Source organism: Pipistrellus kuhlii, unplaced genomic scaffold (assembly GCF_014108245.1).
Source record: "Pipistrellus kuhlii isolate mPipKuh1 unplaced genomic scaffold, mPipKuh1.p scaffold_m20_p_4, whole genome shotgun sequence".
NCBI classification, from domain to species: Eukaryota; Metazoa; Chordata; class Mammalia; order Chiroptera; family Vespertilionidae; genus Pipistrellus; species Pipistrellus kuhlii.
In genome coordinates this window covers 68,427,629-68,443,319 of record NW_023425540.1, presented here as the reverse complement: position 1 = coordinate 68,443,319, position 15,691 = coordinate 68,427,629, and the positions used below count along the sequence as shown (strand labels likewise).

At 40.0% G+C, this 15,691-nt stretch overlaps 1 pseudogene; it reads right to left on the bottom strand.

The window, feature by feature from the left end:
- Nucleotides 1-1,012: 1,012 nt before the first annotated feature.
- Nucleotides 1,013-11,192, bottom strand: LOC118703670 (annotated as a pseudogene).
- Nucleotides 11,193-15,691: the final 4,499 nt, after the last annotated feature.

Here is a 15,691-nt window from a genome sequence, read left to right as displayed (position 1 = left end):
CTCACTGCACCAAGAATTGTAAACAGTGCAATGGGTTCAAACCAAATAAGGTCAGGATTTAAAAGTGTGGGAGTGAGTTTTAGGGCTCGGGAGTGGCCTGAGCATTAGGTTAACACCAGCTGGAATCTAATACTTCCTTTTATTCCTAAGAGAAGCCACAGGAATGGAAGGGTCATTGCGGCTGAAAGGACCAGGGGTGTGCTATACCATAAAAAATATACAAAACATTCCACAGGTGTCTCTGCTTTAACTAGAGATGTGACTTAAGAACTTCAAGGAGCCGAAACCGGTTTGGCTCAGTGGATAGAGCGTCAGCCTGTGGACTGAAGGGTCCCGGGTTTGATTCCGGTCAAGAGCATGTATAATACCTTGGTTGCGGGAACATCCCCAATAGGGGGTATGCAGGAGGCAGCTGATCGATGTTTCTCTCTCATCGATGTTTCTGGCTCTCTATCCCTCTCCCTTCCTCTCTGTAAAAAATCAATAAAATATTAAAAAAAAAAAAAAAAGAACTTCAGGGAACATTTGGTGTTTGCTCTATGTTCTGCTGTTTTAATAGGAGAAGCCAAATGGCATAGACACCATAGCTACCTACACATGAATGAAGTCAAGGGTGGTGGTTAAGGAGGCAGGCTCTGGAATGAGACAATCCATCTAAGCCCCAGGACTACAGCTTCAGGTTCTGGGACCTTGGGACACTTATTTATCCTCACAGTTTACTAAATGTGAAGTATGGACAATAAATAATACCCAATCAGGTGGGGTCGTGGTCTGGGTTAAACCCATGTTATACAAAGTAGGAGTCCTGGACTAGCAGTGCCACTGCCATGTGGAAGCTTATTAGAAAGATAGGCTCTTAAACCCCAACTCAGACAAACAGAATCAGAATCTCCCTTTTCCTGAGACCCCCAGTGATTTTGTGCACATGTTAACAGTTGAAAAGTACTGGATTAATGATATAATGTTTGATAAGTAGTAACCACACAATAAATATTACTTGGTTTTCTTTTTGTTCTTATAATGATTGCTATTTTCATTCATCTTGAGTCACAAAGTGAGAGCGTGAACAAATCTTGCATCATTCAGCCCCCACAAGGCAGCTGCCTGAGGCTGTAGAAGCCCTGAGAAATACATCAGAGCCCTGGGCACTTCGCTGCTGGCAGCCTGAGTTTAGCACCCTCCTTTTCCACCTGAGCACTTCATCCTGCACATCACAGCTCCAGCCTCCACAGATCCACTGACCACAGCTCCGAAGAGGACAAGCACGGCCAGGATGCCTTTAGTGGGGAAGGTGGTCTGAGGAGGTAGTTCCCTTCGCTGGGTCAGGGGCTCGGGCAGCCCCTCATGCTGAGCATGGCACATATATCTCTGCTCCTCTCCATAAGGCACCACCACTGCCATCTACTTCTGGAAGGTCCCGACCTCTGCAGACCTGGTCTCCACAAGCTCCATGTCCTGGGTCTAGTCCTCCCTGTCATGCTGCCAGGACAGGGTGATATCTGCAGGGTAGGAGCCCAGGGCCCAGCAACACCTCAGGGTGACCTCATGGTCAGAGATGAAGTGGTAGGTCATATATTGCCTTTTGAGGGTCTGCGAGCTACAGCATCTCCTGCCCTTTTACTAGGTATCTGAGGAGCCACTGCACACACGTGCCCTCCAGGTAGTTCCTGTAGTGTTCCCACAGCACCTGGGAGATCTGATCCACAGTGTTCGCCCAGGAGCGCATGTCCTTATTCTGGGTGATGTCAAAGTCAAACTTCTTTACAAAATAATTAGAAGGAATAAGGGAGGAAGGGAGGAAGAGAAGAAGGGAAGGAAAGGGAGAAGGAGGAGAGAGGTTGGCAGGTTATGGAGGGATAAGCGTTTCCTCCTAACTAGCTCAACACACCCCTTGTGTCTAAGTGGTGTCCTTGCATGCACTGTGAATGGGAAGCACACATTTCTTAAGCCACTGTTGCTTACGGACTGTTCATTGACATTGAATAGGAAATATCTTGGTGCCACTTAATGGAGGACTCTATTTGACCTGGAGCCATGAGGGAGACACTCATTCAGAGCCCTCCACACGACTCAAGACAATAGCAAGAGGCCTATGCCACAGCTAGAAAAGAGAAGGTGGCTGCAGGACAGTGCTCAGATGAGGAGGGAATGGAGGGACTGTTCCCAGGTACACAAATAGAGTAGGACATCATTATTTTCCAGAGCATTCCACACTCAAGCAGGTCTGTAGAAACAATTGATGAAGCCTGGAATTGAAGAAAATTTTAACCCTGAGGTATGAAAAATTGGAGAACAGTCTAAAAATAGCAGCATGGGCCATTCCCAGCATTGACATAGTTATGCTGGGACATTGAAGAGAATAACTATTGATGAGGAAAAGAAAAACCTAGGAGAACAGTTATCCCAACAGAAAATACTCCCTGAGTCACTCGTGCAGAGAACAAAGAACTGGAAAATGAGATCAAATTCCACTTTATAATAGCTTATAGTTTGTTGTCCATGTATTTTTAAATATATATTTTTATTGATTTCAAAGAGGAAGAGAAAAGGAGAGAGATATAGAATTATCAATAATGAGAAATAATCATTGATTGGCTGCCCCCTTCACGCCTCACACAGGGGACTGAGCCTGCAACCCAGGCAAGTGCCCTGCCTAAGAATTGAATCATGACCTCCTGTTTCATAGGTTGACGCTCAACCACTGAGCCACACTGCCTGGGCTGTTGTCTATATTAATGCTGAGACTGGGCATTATTTTTAATTCCAGAGCTTGGTTTTGATTATTCTTGAAAATTATTTTATTATATTATATGTATAAAGCCCTCAGTTGAAAGGACCCTCAAATTATATCATACAGATATCTGGGCCAAATAGACCCAAGCTGAACATTACATTAGGGTCCTGATACTCAGCTTGAGTAAAGAGAAACACCTAGAAAGACTGCCTCAAGCTTGATTTCACACTCAATGTAACACATCACACAGCTATCCCTCAGAGGCTATTGAAAGGTAACAGGTTAGCAAGCAATGTGAAATAAATCACTCTGTGAATATGATATTTTGAATTGAAAAAAAGATGGCACAATGAACCAGACTACAAAATATGTAGTAAGAATCCTAGATTTAAATGGAGTAGAATCAATACTTAAATTGAGGAAGTGTTTAGATTAAAAACGAATACGACTGTTTATAAATAAAGCTTTAATTAACATTTATGCTTAAATAAAACATTACAAATTGTACTTTTAGCATCCCAGGGTTCTTCGGGGATACACTGACTACAAGGGACTAACCACAGCTGTGAATAATTCATGTGGAATAGAGAGCAATAGATAAAAAGAGAAGAGCAGTTGATTGGTTTTTTTCCCCAAGAATCATTAATGTTACCTTACATTTTATTGAACCAGCTTCAAAAAATAACAGAGCCGAGCATTATTGTTGCCGTTATTACCTTTCCTTTCCAAGTGCCATCTCTTGTTCTCTCTTGAGTTGATATATTCTGATTAGTTTTGCTTACTTAAAGCTTCACTTTTTCTGGGAGGAAAAATGCTTGACTAGAGCCTCTCATACTTGAATTTATTCAGTTATAAACACTGCTATCAAATTTAAATAATCTCCCGTACCTTATTGAAATCTGTTTGTACATTTCTTTCATTTAATATATGTAACTGTTCTCCAGTGCCCTTTCTCCCTAATTACAAAGAACAAATATGTCTTTCATTAGGCACAGCCACAGCTTCAGCCCCACATCACCCAAGGAATCAGGACAGCTGGCACAAAGCCTGCAAATATCACCATGCAGAATTGACTGTGACTGAAAGTTTCCGTGGGTCCAATTCACCTTGGATTAAGCCAGGGAACTGATTTCCATTATCTGGAAATAAGCTGTGATGGAGCAAACAAGCAATTTAGTGAGAGTCACAGATGTAGGGTCTGGTTTAAGCTATTTGCCTCTTTTCATTTCCAGAGGAACTTTAGTGGCCAATACTGTTTCATGTTTCCTATCAGGCTCATCATTGTTGATGTGTGCTAGCCCTGGCCTGTGTGCCCAGTGGGTTGGAATGTCATGTGTGCACTGAAAGGTTGCAGGTTTGATTCCCAATTGGATTGCACAAGTGGGCAAACTGAAGGCAGATGAAGCTTCAGCTGAAACCTGCACAGACTAGACTGGCTTCCTGATCAATGTTTCTCTCTCACATCATTGTTTTTCTCTCTCTGCAACGCTCCCCCACTCCATCCTCTTTCTCTGAAATCAATGAAAAAACACATCATTGGGTAAGGATTTAAAATATAAAATAAAATGTGCATGAATCTAATCTAACGATGCACCAAGCGTCTCTCTTTGTTTGGGGCTTTGGTTTTATGATCTGATGTGGAGTGTGTGTGTGTGTGTGTGTGTGTGTGTGTGTGCGCGCGCGCACATGTTTTTATTCAAAGAAACTAAGATCAGAGCTCCTTATGTTCAGTTTTAAGTTGTTAGACTTTTTTATTTTTTACCTTTGATAAAAATTCCAATTCTCCACAGAATAAATATACAAATTGGACAAAATTTGATCTTTGTGAGTTGTAGAAACTGCCTTGGTTTGATGGGGCAACTTGAGGTGGAGCTTTGGATAAAGAAAGTCATATTAGGTCCAGTCCCTCACAGTATGCACTCCTTCCTCCCCAACCTCTCATCCTCAACTGCTAAAACAAAACAAGACAAAACTAAATCACAAGGATCTTAGACTAGGAGGCTTAAACAACAAGCATTTATATCTCATAGTTCTGGAGGCTGGGAAGTCGAAGATCAAGGTGCCGACAGACTCAGTGAAGGCCAAATGGCCATCTTCTAACTGGGTCCTAATGTGGTGGAAGGGTCATGTGCTCTCTGAGGTCTCTTATATAAGAGCACTAATCCCATTCATGGGAGTTCTAACCTCTTGATCTAATCACCTCCAAAAGGCCCCATCTCCTAATGCCTTCACATTGGGGGGTTAGGATTTCAATAGATGGGGGCATGTGATTATTTGGTCCATAAAAGGAGGTAACCAGATTTGCTAGTGTCAAGAGAAGTAGAGAGATGATATCAGTGAAATATAATATGTATTACTGATATGTCTTATTTCACAGATTGTTTCTTGAATAAAAGCCAGCTGATACCATACTTGAGTCCCTCATGTCCATATAAGCAGGAAATTGGTTTATCCCTATGATTCCCTTGCCCCTTCCTTCCATACATGTAGAAATTCCAGGATAAAAAGTAATCTCAGGAGGGAATTCTGCTTGAACCTATCTCACTGCTTTGCTACTTTGGAGTCAAATGTACTCCCTTATAGCTGGAGAAATTAGCAGCAGTCACTGAAGCTCGTTGATTTAGCATGAGTGGGCGCACCAAAGGCAGATGAAGCTGCAGCTAAAGCCTGGACAAGCTAGAGTGGCTTCCTCTGCCCGATGCTGCTTTCTGATGTGATTGGCTGAGCTGGCCTCTGCCAGTATACCCCTGCCCAGGCCATAGTGAATCTTCCGGTTCTGTGGAGAGGTTTCAATTCCTTAGCTTCCTACTGCAGCTCTTTCAATTCACTCCCCATGTCAGGAGCCTCATCCTGGATGCTGATACCAGGAATGTCATGGATCCAAACCACTGACCTCTTACTTGTCACCCCTTAGAAATAGAGCCCCCTTCTATTTTCAGACCCCAGCCAAGGCTTCAGATCTTACCACCAAGTGAGCAAAAGGGGAGGAAAAATTCATCAACAGTTATTTATTACAGGATCTCTAACCCCTACACATTTTAGGTACAAGGCAGTTTTCTACTTTATGTATAATGCTTTCTTGAAAAGAGTAATAGCAGCTAAATGTGAGAATTTTGAAACACTACATGGGATCCATTTCATGTGTGCTAAAATACATTTAATTATCTATTTCATATATACTACCCGTGTTTCCCCGAAAATAAGACATCCTCCAAAAATAAGACCTAGCGCATGGAAAGATAAGACATCCCCTGAAAATAAGACCTAGCTCAACTTTGGGAGAAAAATTAATATAAGACACTGTCTTATTTTCGGGGAAACAGGGTAGTAGTGATCATGGATGTTCTTACAAAAAAAATGGGAGGGGGGACAAAGTCAGAAAATGGTTTTCTTTCATAAGACAATGGATAGAACTGTTTGGCTCTTTAAAATATAACCATTTGTAGAATTAATAATATAAAGTATAAAAATTTAAGAACAAATGCCACTTTTTTATTTTAAAAAAGCTTTAGATAGAAGTAAATCAGCATATACTCTCAAGAAAAAGAATGGCTTCAGACTTCTTAGCAACACCACCAACACCAAAAACAATGAGAAATGCTAATTTTTGAGAAAAATGATTTCCAAATTAGAAATTATATTTTCAATCAAACTCTTATGTCTTGTAGTAGAATCAAGATACCTTTAGACATATAAGCCATATTGGCCAGGTTTGTTTAATACAGAAATTTTTCTAGCCTGTTGCTATGGTGAGAATGTTTGTGTCACCTCCACCCCAAAATAAATGCATATGCTGAAATCCTAATGCCCAATGTGATGGTATGGGGAGGGGGGGGGGGAGAAGGGGTTTGAAAGGTGATTAGGTCACCAGGGTGGAGCCCTCATGAATGAGATCAATGCCCTTATGAAAGAGAAGACCCAAGAAAGCTCCTTCACCTGACAGGTGTTGCTTAGTGGTTGAGTCTCAAACTATGAACCATGATGTCACAGTTTGATTCCCGGTCAGGGAACATGCCTAGGTGGCAGCTGATCAATGATTCTCTCTCATCATTGATGTTTCTATCTCATTCTCACTCTCCCTTCCTCTCTGAAATTAATAAAAATATATTTTTTAAAAAAGGAAAAAAGAGCCCAGCCAGAGTGGCTTAGTGTTTGAGCATGGACCAGAAAGTCACAGTTTGATTCCCAGTCAGGGCACATGCCTGGGTTGTGGGCTCAATCCCCAGCAGAGGGTATGCAGGAGGCAGCTGATCAATGATTCTCTCTCATCATTGTTGTTTCTATCTCTCTCTCCCTCTACTTCCTCTCTGAAATCAATAAAAATACAACTTTAAAAAAGAACAAGAAAAAATAAGGAAGCTCCCTTGTCCCTTCCAACATGTGAGGGCACAGTGAGAAGTTAGCAGACTGCAATCTGGAAGAGGGTTCTCACAGACCCTGAGCATGCTGGCACCCTGGTCTTGAATTTCCAGCCTCCAGAATGATGCGAAATAAGTTTATGTTGGCTTCATGCCACCCAGTCTGTGATATGCTATGACTGACCCCAGTTTAAGCTGAAAGGACTAGTTATGAGGTAGAGAGCTCACAGATTGGCAGGGAGAAAACAGACTGCTTCGAAGAGTGACATCCCAGCACCACAGCACCGAGCTGCCCACCAAGGGAGTCGCTGCCTCTGGCATAAGGCTGGAGGCTGCTGTCACAGGTGCCAGTTCCAGCCTCTGCCTCCCTCCACAATTGCCAGGAGATTGCTACATCAGGTCCTTCAGCCACACATTGGACTCCACCACCCCACTGTGTTCTCTTACCCAGATCTGCACCTGCCAAGTGGAAGCCTTAGCCCCGCCTTTTTCCCAAGAATTCAGCTCTGCACGCAGAGTCTGACTGGCATACATGCAGCTGACTGATGGAATCAAAATTAGATGTCTTCAATCTAGAAACTGAAAAAAATGACTGGAGAAAAATGTTCTTTGCTAAGAATGCAGAATTTTTAATGTTTAAATGATGGGAAGAAAATGTTTAAAAATTTGAGACAGCCTGAATGAAAAATGACCCCTACATGCAGATTTGAACTTTTACCTCTTATGGACTCTTTCTCAGGAAACAACCAAAACATACGCTTTGCCAAGCCAGGAAATAGATCAAGAAAGAAGGAGATACAAAATTAGATAATAGGGGATCGAACACAGGGAGACAAACAAAGGAAGTTCCCAAGATGGTGATGAAGGGAAGGTCTAAGCTGCCCTATGTGGGAGCAGGAAGATGGAGTATGCACATGGGTGGGAAGCGGGAAGGGGAGAAGCAGATCCATTACTGATGCTTTCACCCCTATTGAAAATATCCAATGAGCCTGGAGAGTCTGAGTAAAATAAGCCAGTCAGAGAAAGATAAGTAGCACATGACCTCACTCATATGTGAATCTAATGAGCCAAAAAAACTGATGATCAAAAATGGACCCAAAGTCATGAAAACATGAACAGACTGTTGAACCTCAGCAGGAAGGCAAGTAAGGGTGGATGGGAAGAGATCAACCAATGAACTTGTATGCACATGTGCATAACCCATGGACACAGCAGTTGAGTGGTGGGGGCCTGGTGGGGGAGGACGTGAGTGGGCTGGAAGAGGTTAACGGGGGGTGGGAAGGAGGACCTATGTAATTCTCTTAATAATAAAGATTTAAAAATAAAAACAAAGTATTCAGATGACTGAGACCCTGGAGATGCTTCCTCGGTGTTGGGGGACCCATAAGGAAAGGCAGAGGCAGTGTTTATACCAAAGAGTGGGGGAGAAGTAGCTTGCAGGGTGAGCAAGCAAAGGAACCAGCATGTGCCTGGGCAGTGAGGGGAGGGGAGGAGGAATGCAGGACAGGAGGCAAGGCTGGGGGGTGCCAGGTGAGGCTGTAAGATAGACTTGCTGAGTCTCAGGGCCTAGTGATGACATGTAAAAGAGGCAGCTCCCTCTGAAGCCCAAACATGGCTATCTGCAGACTGTCAACCTGGAGGTCACCAAGGTCTGAGTCCTCCCAGGAGCCCCTAGGACCCCACCAGGCTCCCTAAGTCCACCTGGAGCCCATGCTGGTGAAACACAGAGTCTCTCTCAAAGGACACCCTGATCCAGCTCAGGCTCAGGCTGATGGGGACATGGAGCTAAAGTGGTGGCCACCATCTCCCTCCTTCCCCTGAAGTAAACCTAGGAAAGGAGCCTCCAGCCCCTGGGACCTGCCCTGGAATTCTACTCCACACTGAGGAACCCTACACCAGGGCTGAGGTTAATAATACAAGTGTGCCATCTTTTTTTAAAAGCCTCTTTTCCCAGCATTAGCTCTTGGTGTTTATCCCTAAAGCGGGAGGCAGACCCCAGCAGACTAGCAGCTGCTCCTACCCTCTTCTGGCTGGAACCTCCAAGCAGGTTTTTCAAGTCACAGATACCAGGAAGATGGGGGCTCTGCAGGGGGAAAAAAAAAAAAAAATATATATATATATATATATATATATATATATATATATATCTCCAGAGAATTATGATAGGCACCTAGAGCAGTGAACAATTGCAGGAGGAAAGGCAAGTATTAGCCATGAGAAAATAAAAAGGTTATAAATAAGGACATATAATTTTAGCAGGCTCCATGTCTCAGACATGAATAACATTTGCATGGGCATGATGGTGTAAACACTCAGTATTGATAGCAAAGTGATCATGTAACTACACTGGCGGATTAGAGTTGGAAAGAAGAGTACAACGGTTATAAGCAGTAAGTTCTCATCTTCCACTTTAGGAAGCCAAAGAAACTATCTAACATTGAAAAAAAATCAAGAAATCCTAAATAACAAAGAGCTAATATGCTAATTAGTCTGAATAGCTGAATGACCTTCCGGATGAAGCTGGGGCTGAGGGCCAGCGAGGCTGTGAGGGGCTTCGAGGACTGAGCCCCTTGCACAAATTTCACGCTCCAGGCCTCTAGTAGTAATATAACCATATTAGAATGGAAAGTAAATACCAGAAGAAAGTTTCTTTAATGTCAAAAATCGTTGCCTTGAGCAGAATTTTGGAGTAGGAAGAGGTGAAGACTGCTGTTTTCATTATATGCCTGACACATATATACTGTATATGCACACACATTAATTACAATAAAAAGTTAAATGAAGGGAAAAAGTAGCCTCTCTCCTTGAGACTTATACATTTGTCTCAAATTCTACACCTGTTCATTCCATAAACCATTCTCTCAACCTGTCAGGATGACAAACTACATTGGCTACTGGCTCCTTCCTGAAAATCAACCCTAGAGAAACGATAGGAGCCAGAGGGAAACTTGGATTTGAGGAATTAATAACAAAAAATAAAATACAATAAAACACTGTGAGAAGTCCCTGGGGAGTCTGAAGACTCAGGAATTATTATACGGGAGATGAGTGAGGGGTGGGGAGTAGGGCGGAAAGGAGAGAAGCTTTCAGCATGGGGGATCAGCAGCCACAGGTAGTTGTGAGAAGTAAAAGTTTCTAGGTTTGGGGTTTTCCTTATCTCCTTTTAATTGTTTCTCTCTTTCTGTATCTAGGTATAATAGTCAGAGTTCAATCAGAGAAGCAAAACCATTAGGGTGTGTGTGTGTGTGTGTGTGTGTGTGTGTGTGTTATACACAATAACATATACATAATAACATATTCCTCCTGCTCTCACCTCTCCCCCACAATCAACAGCTTGCCAGTCACCGTGGAAACAGGCAAGGGGCAGGAAGGCACAACAAGGAGAGATGAAAAGGGTGGATGTGTACAGGCCAACTACCCTTTGATACTCACCACTGTACCACCACCACCCCCTCGCCACTCCCAACCTCCAGGGTAAGGGGAACAACTCCATGGAAAGACTCTTCTGGAGAGTTTAAAATGGTAAATACAGTCATAGGGTAAATACAGCCTGCTTAACAATGGGGATACATTCTGAGAAGTGCATTGTTAGGTGATTCGCTGAGTGTACTTATACAAACCTAGGTGGTATAACCTGCTACACATCTAGGCTATATGGTATAGCCTATTGCTCCTAGGCTACAAACTGCATAGCATGTCACTGTACAAAACAAAACAAAAAACAACCACAAGACTAAATCAAGCATAAGAGAAAATGATGCAATCAAGAGGCACAAGAGATAATAAGGCTTCTGCCAATATAACACAGCATACTGTTTTACAGCAACCTTTTGTTTAAAAGTAGAAAGACTTACACACTCTAAAATAACAATTAAAAGTATAGTAAAAAAAAAACAACAAAAAAAAACAGTAACATAGTCATTTATTATTAAGTGTTATGTACTGAACATAATTATATAAGCCATACTTTTATATGACTGGCAGTACAGTAGCTTTGTTTACACCAAGATTACTGGGAACATGTGAGTAATGTGCTGTGCTATGACATCACTAGCTGACAGGAATTTTTCAGCTCCAATGTTATCTAATGGGATCGCCATTGTACACGGGGTTCTCTGTTGACCAAAACATTGTTTTGGCTGCATACACTGGGAAAGTTATTTGTGGAAGTGGGAAAATTGGAATAATCACCATCAGTTCTTGGCCTTTGAGGCTCTCTTTCCTGGCTTTAATTCACCTACTACAACTGGAGGTTGGGCTATAGCCATTTTCCAACATATAACCATGTGTAGTAATTGGTACACTTGGAAAGAGAAGTTTGAGGGACAAAATAACCAGAAGTCCATGTAAGTTCAACTATTATATAAGAAAGCAACAAACTTAACAGTGTAAACCATCTAAATAGAAATATGGAAGGAGATGGAACAAGAATTTAAAATAATGAAGATAAATATATAAAGAAGTTAAGGCTGATATCAGCGATATGAAGCAAGAACAAGAAAAACAAGGACTCACTTGAGTACTAGGTATAAAATTTGTAATAACTGAAATGAATAAAACAATAGAAAAGAAATATAGCAAGATGAGTAAGTTATGCATAAAACAGTGAATTTAAAGATCAGATGAGAAACTCCTGGAAGTCAACAGGAAAGTGTAAAAAGATAGAAAATACAAAAGAAAGCTAGGAGTTATGGAGGCTGAGAGGAAAAGTGCTGACATATGAGCAGTGAGTTTGTGTTGGTGTCACTTTAGCTGAACTACAGCTCTCTAAATTCCTTCTCCTGTACATTTTCAGTTATGATGGGTCGTAAGCCAGATCCTGTGATCTTGTTCTATTTGATGGTCTCTTTGTTATCTCTGAAAACATATTTAAATTCTTTCCATATCTTTTTATTTTTTAAGCATGTTTTATTGATTTTTTACAGGGAGGAAGGAAGAGGGATAGATAGTTAGAAACATGGATAAGCTGCCTCCTGCACACTCCCTACTGGGTATGTGCCCACAATCAAGGTACATGCCCTTGACCAGAATTGAACCTGAGACCCTTGAATCTGCAGGCTGATGCTCTATCCACTGAGTCAAACTGGTTAGGGCTCTTTCCATATCTTTGATGTTTTTTAAATTTTGTTCTGATGTTTCTAGGTTTGGGATTTTCCTTATCTTCTTTTAATTGTTTCTCTCTTTCTGTATTTGGGTATAATAGTTAGAGTTCAATCAGAGAAGCAAAACCATTAGTGTGTGTGTGTACACAATTATATATATATATTATATATATATATATATATATATATATTCATTAAATTATTTGTCTGGTTAGAAATATACAGATATTGATACATTTAAGAATTATTAGGAATAAGTAAACATGAGTAAATGTCTTAAGGGCAGCCACATGCAAACAGAAATAGAATAATTTTTGAGCTAGCAGAAAATAAAAAGTGTAGTGATTTAAAAACATGAGACATGGCCCAGTCAGTGTGGCTCAGTGGTTAAGTGTCAACCTATGAACCAGAAGGTCACAATTCAATTCCAGGTCATGGCACATACCCTGGTTGTGGGCTCAATCCCCAGCGTGGAATGTGTAGGAGTCAGCCAATCAACAATTCTCTCTCATCATTGATGTTCTCTCTCTCTCCCTCTACCTTCTTCTCTGAAATCAATAAAAATATATATTTTTAAAAATGAGATATGGTAGAAAAAATAATTTCTAATATAATAGTAATTACAAGAAGTTCAAATGAAGTTAACTCACAAATAAAAAAAATACTCTCTGATAGTATTAAGAAATAAATTACATCTAGAAAAATTTTACTTTAGAAAATTAACTTTCATTTGTAATGTTAACAGCAAGACACCCATGTAAAACATACATGGTGTCAAAACAAGCCAAAGGAAAATTGTTTGGGCAAAAAATGAAAAAGGATCGCGAGTCAAATTTAAAGAAAAGATTCCTTTATTAACTTTTGGTTGATAATATGTTTGTATATTTCCAGAAAACAACTCCGAGACCATGTGGATTTCAGCAACAGAGAAGAATTGACAGGAGTGCTCCAGCCATGAAGACAGAAGAGAAGTCTAGAGATGGAAGATGCTGACGATGCCTTGCCATACTAGCAGTCAGCAGCTGTGTGTCACTGCAGGTTGCCCAGGACCAAGCCAGAGAGGGTCGGACCTGCATTACCACCATTTGTCCACCATCCAGAACTGAAATATCATTGCTGACATGTACATGTAAGGAACTGTTTGACATAGAAATTGGGACTCAAAAGAATTGTTCGCCCAGAAAGAAACTCACTATAGACTGATTCATTTGCCTCTCAGCATAACCATTATTGCTTGTCTCATTTTCAGTTCTTGTAAGTGTATTTATAGTATCATGTGAGCTCATTCATCTAGGGGAAATGATGAACAGCAAAGGCCGAAGAACAAGAACAGCATTGATCAGACTGTCGGACCTCAGAGGGAAGGTAGGGAGGGAGGGGATAAGGGAGAGAGATCAACCAAAGGACTTGTGTGCATGCATATGAGCCTAACCAATGATCATGGACAACAGGGGGGTGAGGGCATGCATGGGGAGGGGTTTGGGATGGGAAATGGGGTGGATGATGACAAATATGTGATACCTTAATCAATAAAGTTTTTTAAAAAACAAAAATAAAAATAAAAATAAAAAATACGTTGTTTTTGAGAAACATTCTTAAAACCAAAAGATTCAAAAGGTTGAAAATAAGAGTAAAAGAAAAAAGAAGAAAAAAACATCCATTAAAGAAATCTGGAATTCCAATCAAAATAGCTGATAAAAAAAGAATTTAAGGTAAAAGATAAACAAAACAATAAAGCGCTAAGATATAAACATCACTAACATATTCATGCAGTGAATAATAGGTTATAATAACTGACAGTGTACAGGAAAAATACTTGCAGTTTTTAACAGCTATTTAAAAATATAATTAGTAGGCTTATACTATTACTCATACTGTTCAGATCTTTGATAGGTATGTTCTAATGGCATGCTATATATAATATATATCTTTTTATATGTGTGCTATAAAAGTTCATGCAGCATAGATACATGAACACAAATAAGGGGGTGGTAAGGGCCTTGGGTTGGGGCAGAGCAGGGAGGCGAGGGGGAAAGGAGTGGGATGGAAGGGGTCAATGGGAGGGAAAAGGGGAGATATATAATACTTTCAACAATAAATGTTTAAGTAAATTAATTAATTAAATTAATAAAATGTACTCTATCAATTTTTCAAGTACCCAATTCCAATGTTATATATGTTGTTCCAGAAAGTGTAAAAAAGAAACAGTAATTCTCAGTTTGTTTTATGTAATTAATACAATCTCATTTTCCTGCATGTTTCTGGATTTAAGCTATGGTTCAGAAAGTTTTCTTCACTCCCAGGTTATATAAGAATTCATCCACCTTTTTCCCAGTACATATATAGTTTCATTTTATTTTTTACATTTATGTCTCTGACCCATTTGGAATTTATTCTGCCCTATACTATAAATAATAGATCCAATTTTATTCTGTTCCCATATGGCTACACACAGTGGTGTGCTGATGCTGGCTCATGGCAGTTCAAGAGAGCTCAATGTTAAATTTTCAGAAATGTTGTGAGCTCACTGCTAAGCAAAGCCATTATAACCAAATAGATTACATAAACTTACAATGAAATAAATCATGTTAAAAACAAACCTCATCACCTTCTAATTATTTTAATATATTTTACTATCATCAAGGGTCTTGAGATTATTTACTTCTATAGTGTCCATATGATGAAAAACTATAGAATGGTATGTTGTTGTTCAACTCTTCTCAATTTGATATTAAACAATAGACCAATAGTATAAAATTAGCTATAATGGAAGTATTTACACCACAGAAGTTGGCAATGCTAAAATCATGACTTAATATATTGTTTTGTTGACTGTGGTGCACAGGAATTACTGTGGCCAGTAGGCCAAATTGAGCCGGTCACTAGTTTTTATAATTAAAAATGTATTGAAACATGGCCACACATATTTGTTTGCATATTGTCTATGGCTTCTTTTGTGCTATAATGGTAGAGTTGAATAGTTCAAACAGGTACTACATGGCCCTAAAACCCTAAAATATTTCCTATCTGGCTCTTACAGAAAGTTTGCCAACTCATGGTCTAGATTTTAAAAAATGAAGGAGAAAATGTTAGCAATGTAGATTAATCTTAGAAGTACATTGTGTCTATAGTTGCTACATTGTGAACAGCACAAAAATATTTAAGGAATAATCTTCCAAAATTTAAAAACTATAATCTGATTCAGCAAAGAAGTCTCTCACAACATTGACAAATAAATCATGACTGAACATTAGGTCTCTTATTTCACTTCCTTATTCATTAATGTAAATAAAACTATTTACCTACATTCATGTGAAAGTACATTCACTGACTGTGACCAGAGATTGCTTATGGATAAGAGTTTGGCAAAAAACCAAGGAAATCATTCTGTGAAAATCAGTTAAATATATGGGCTTTACCATTATACATTTCATTACTATTAGTAAATTGCTTGCTAAACATTTTTTATATCAGTAAAATTTATAATATACATATAT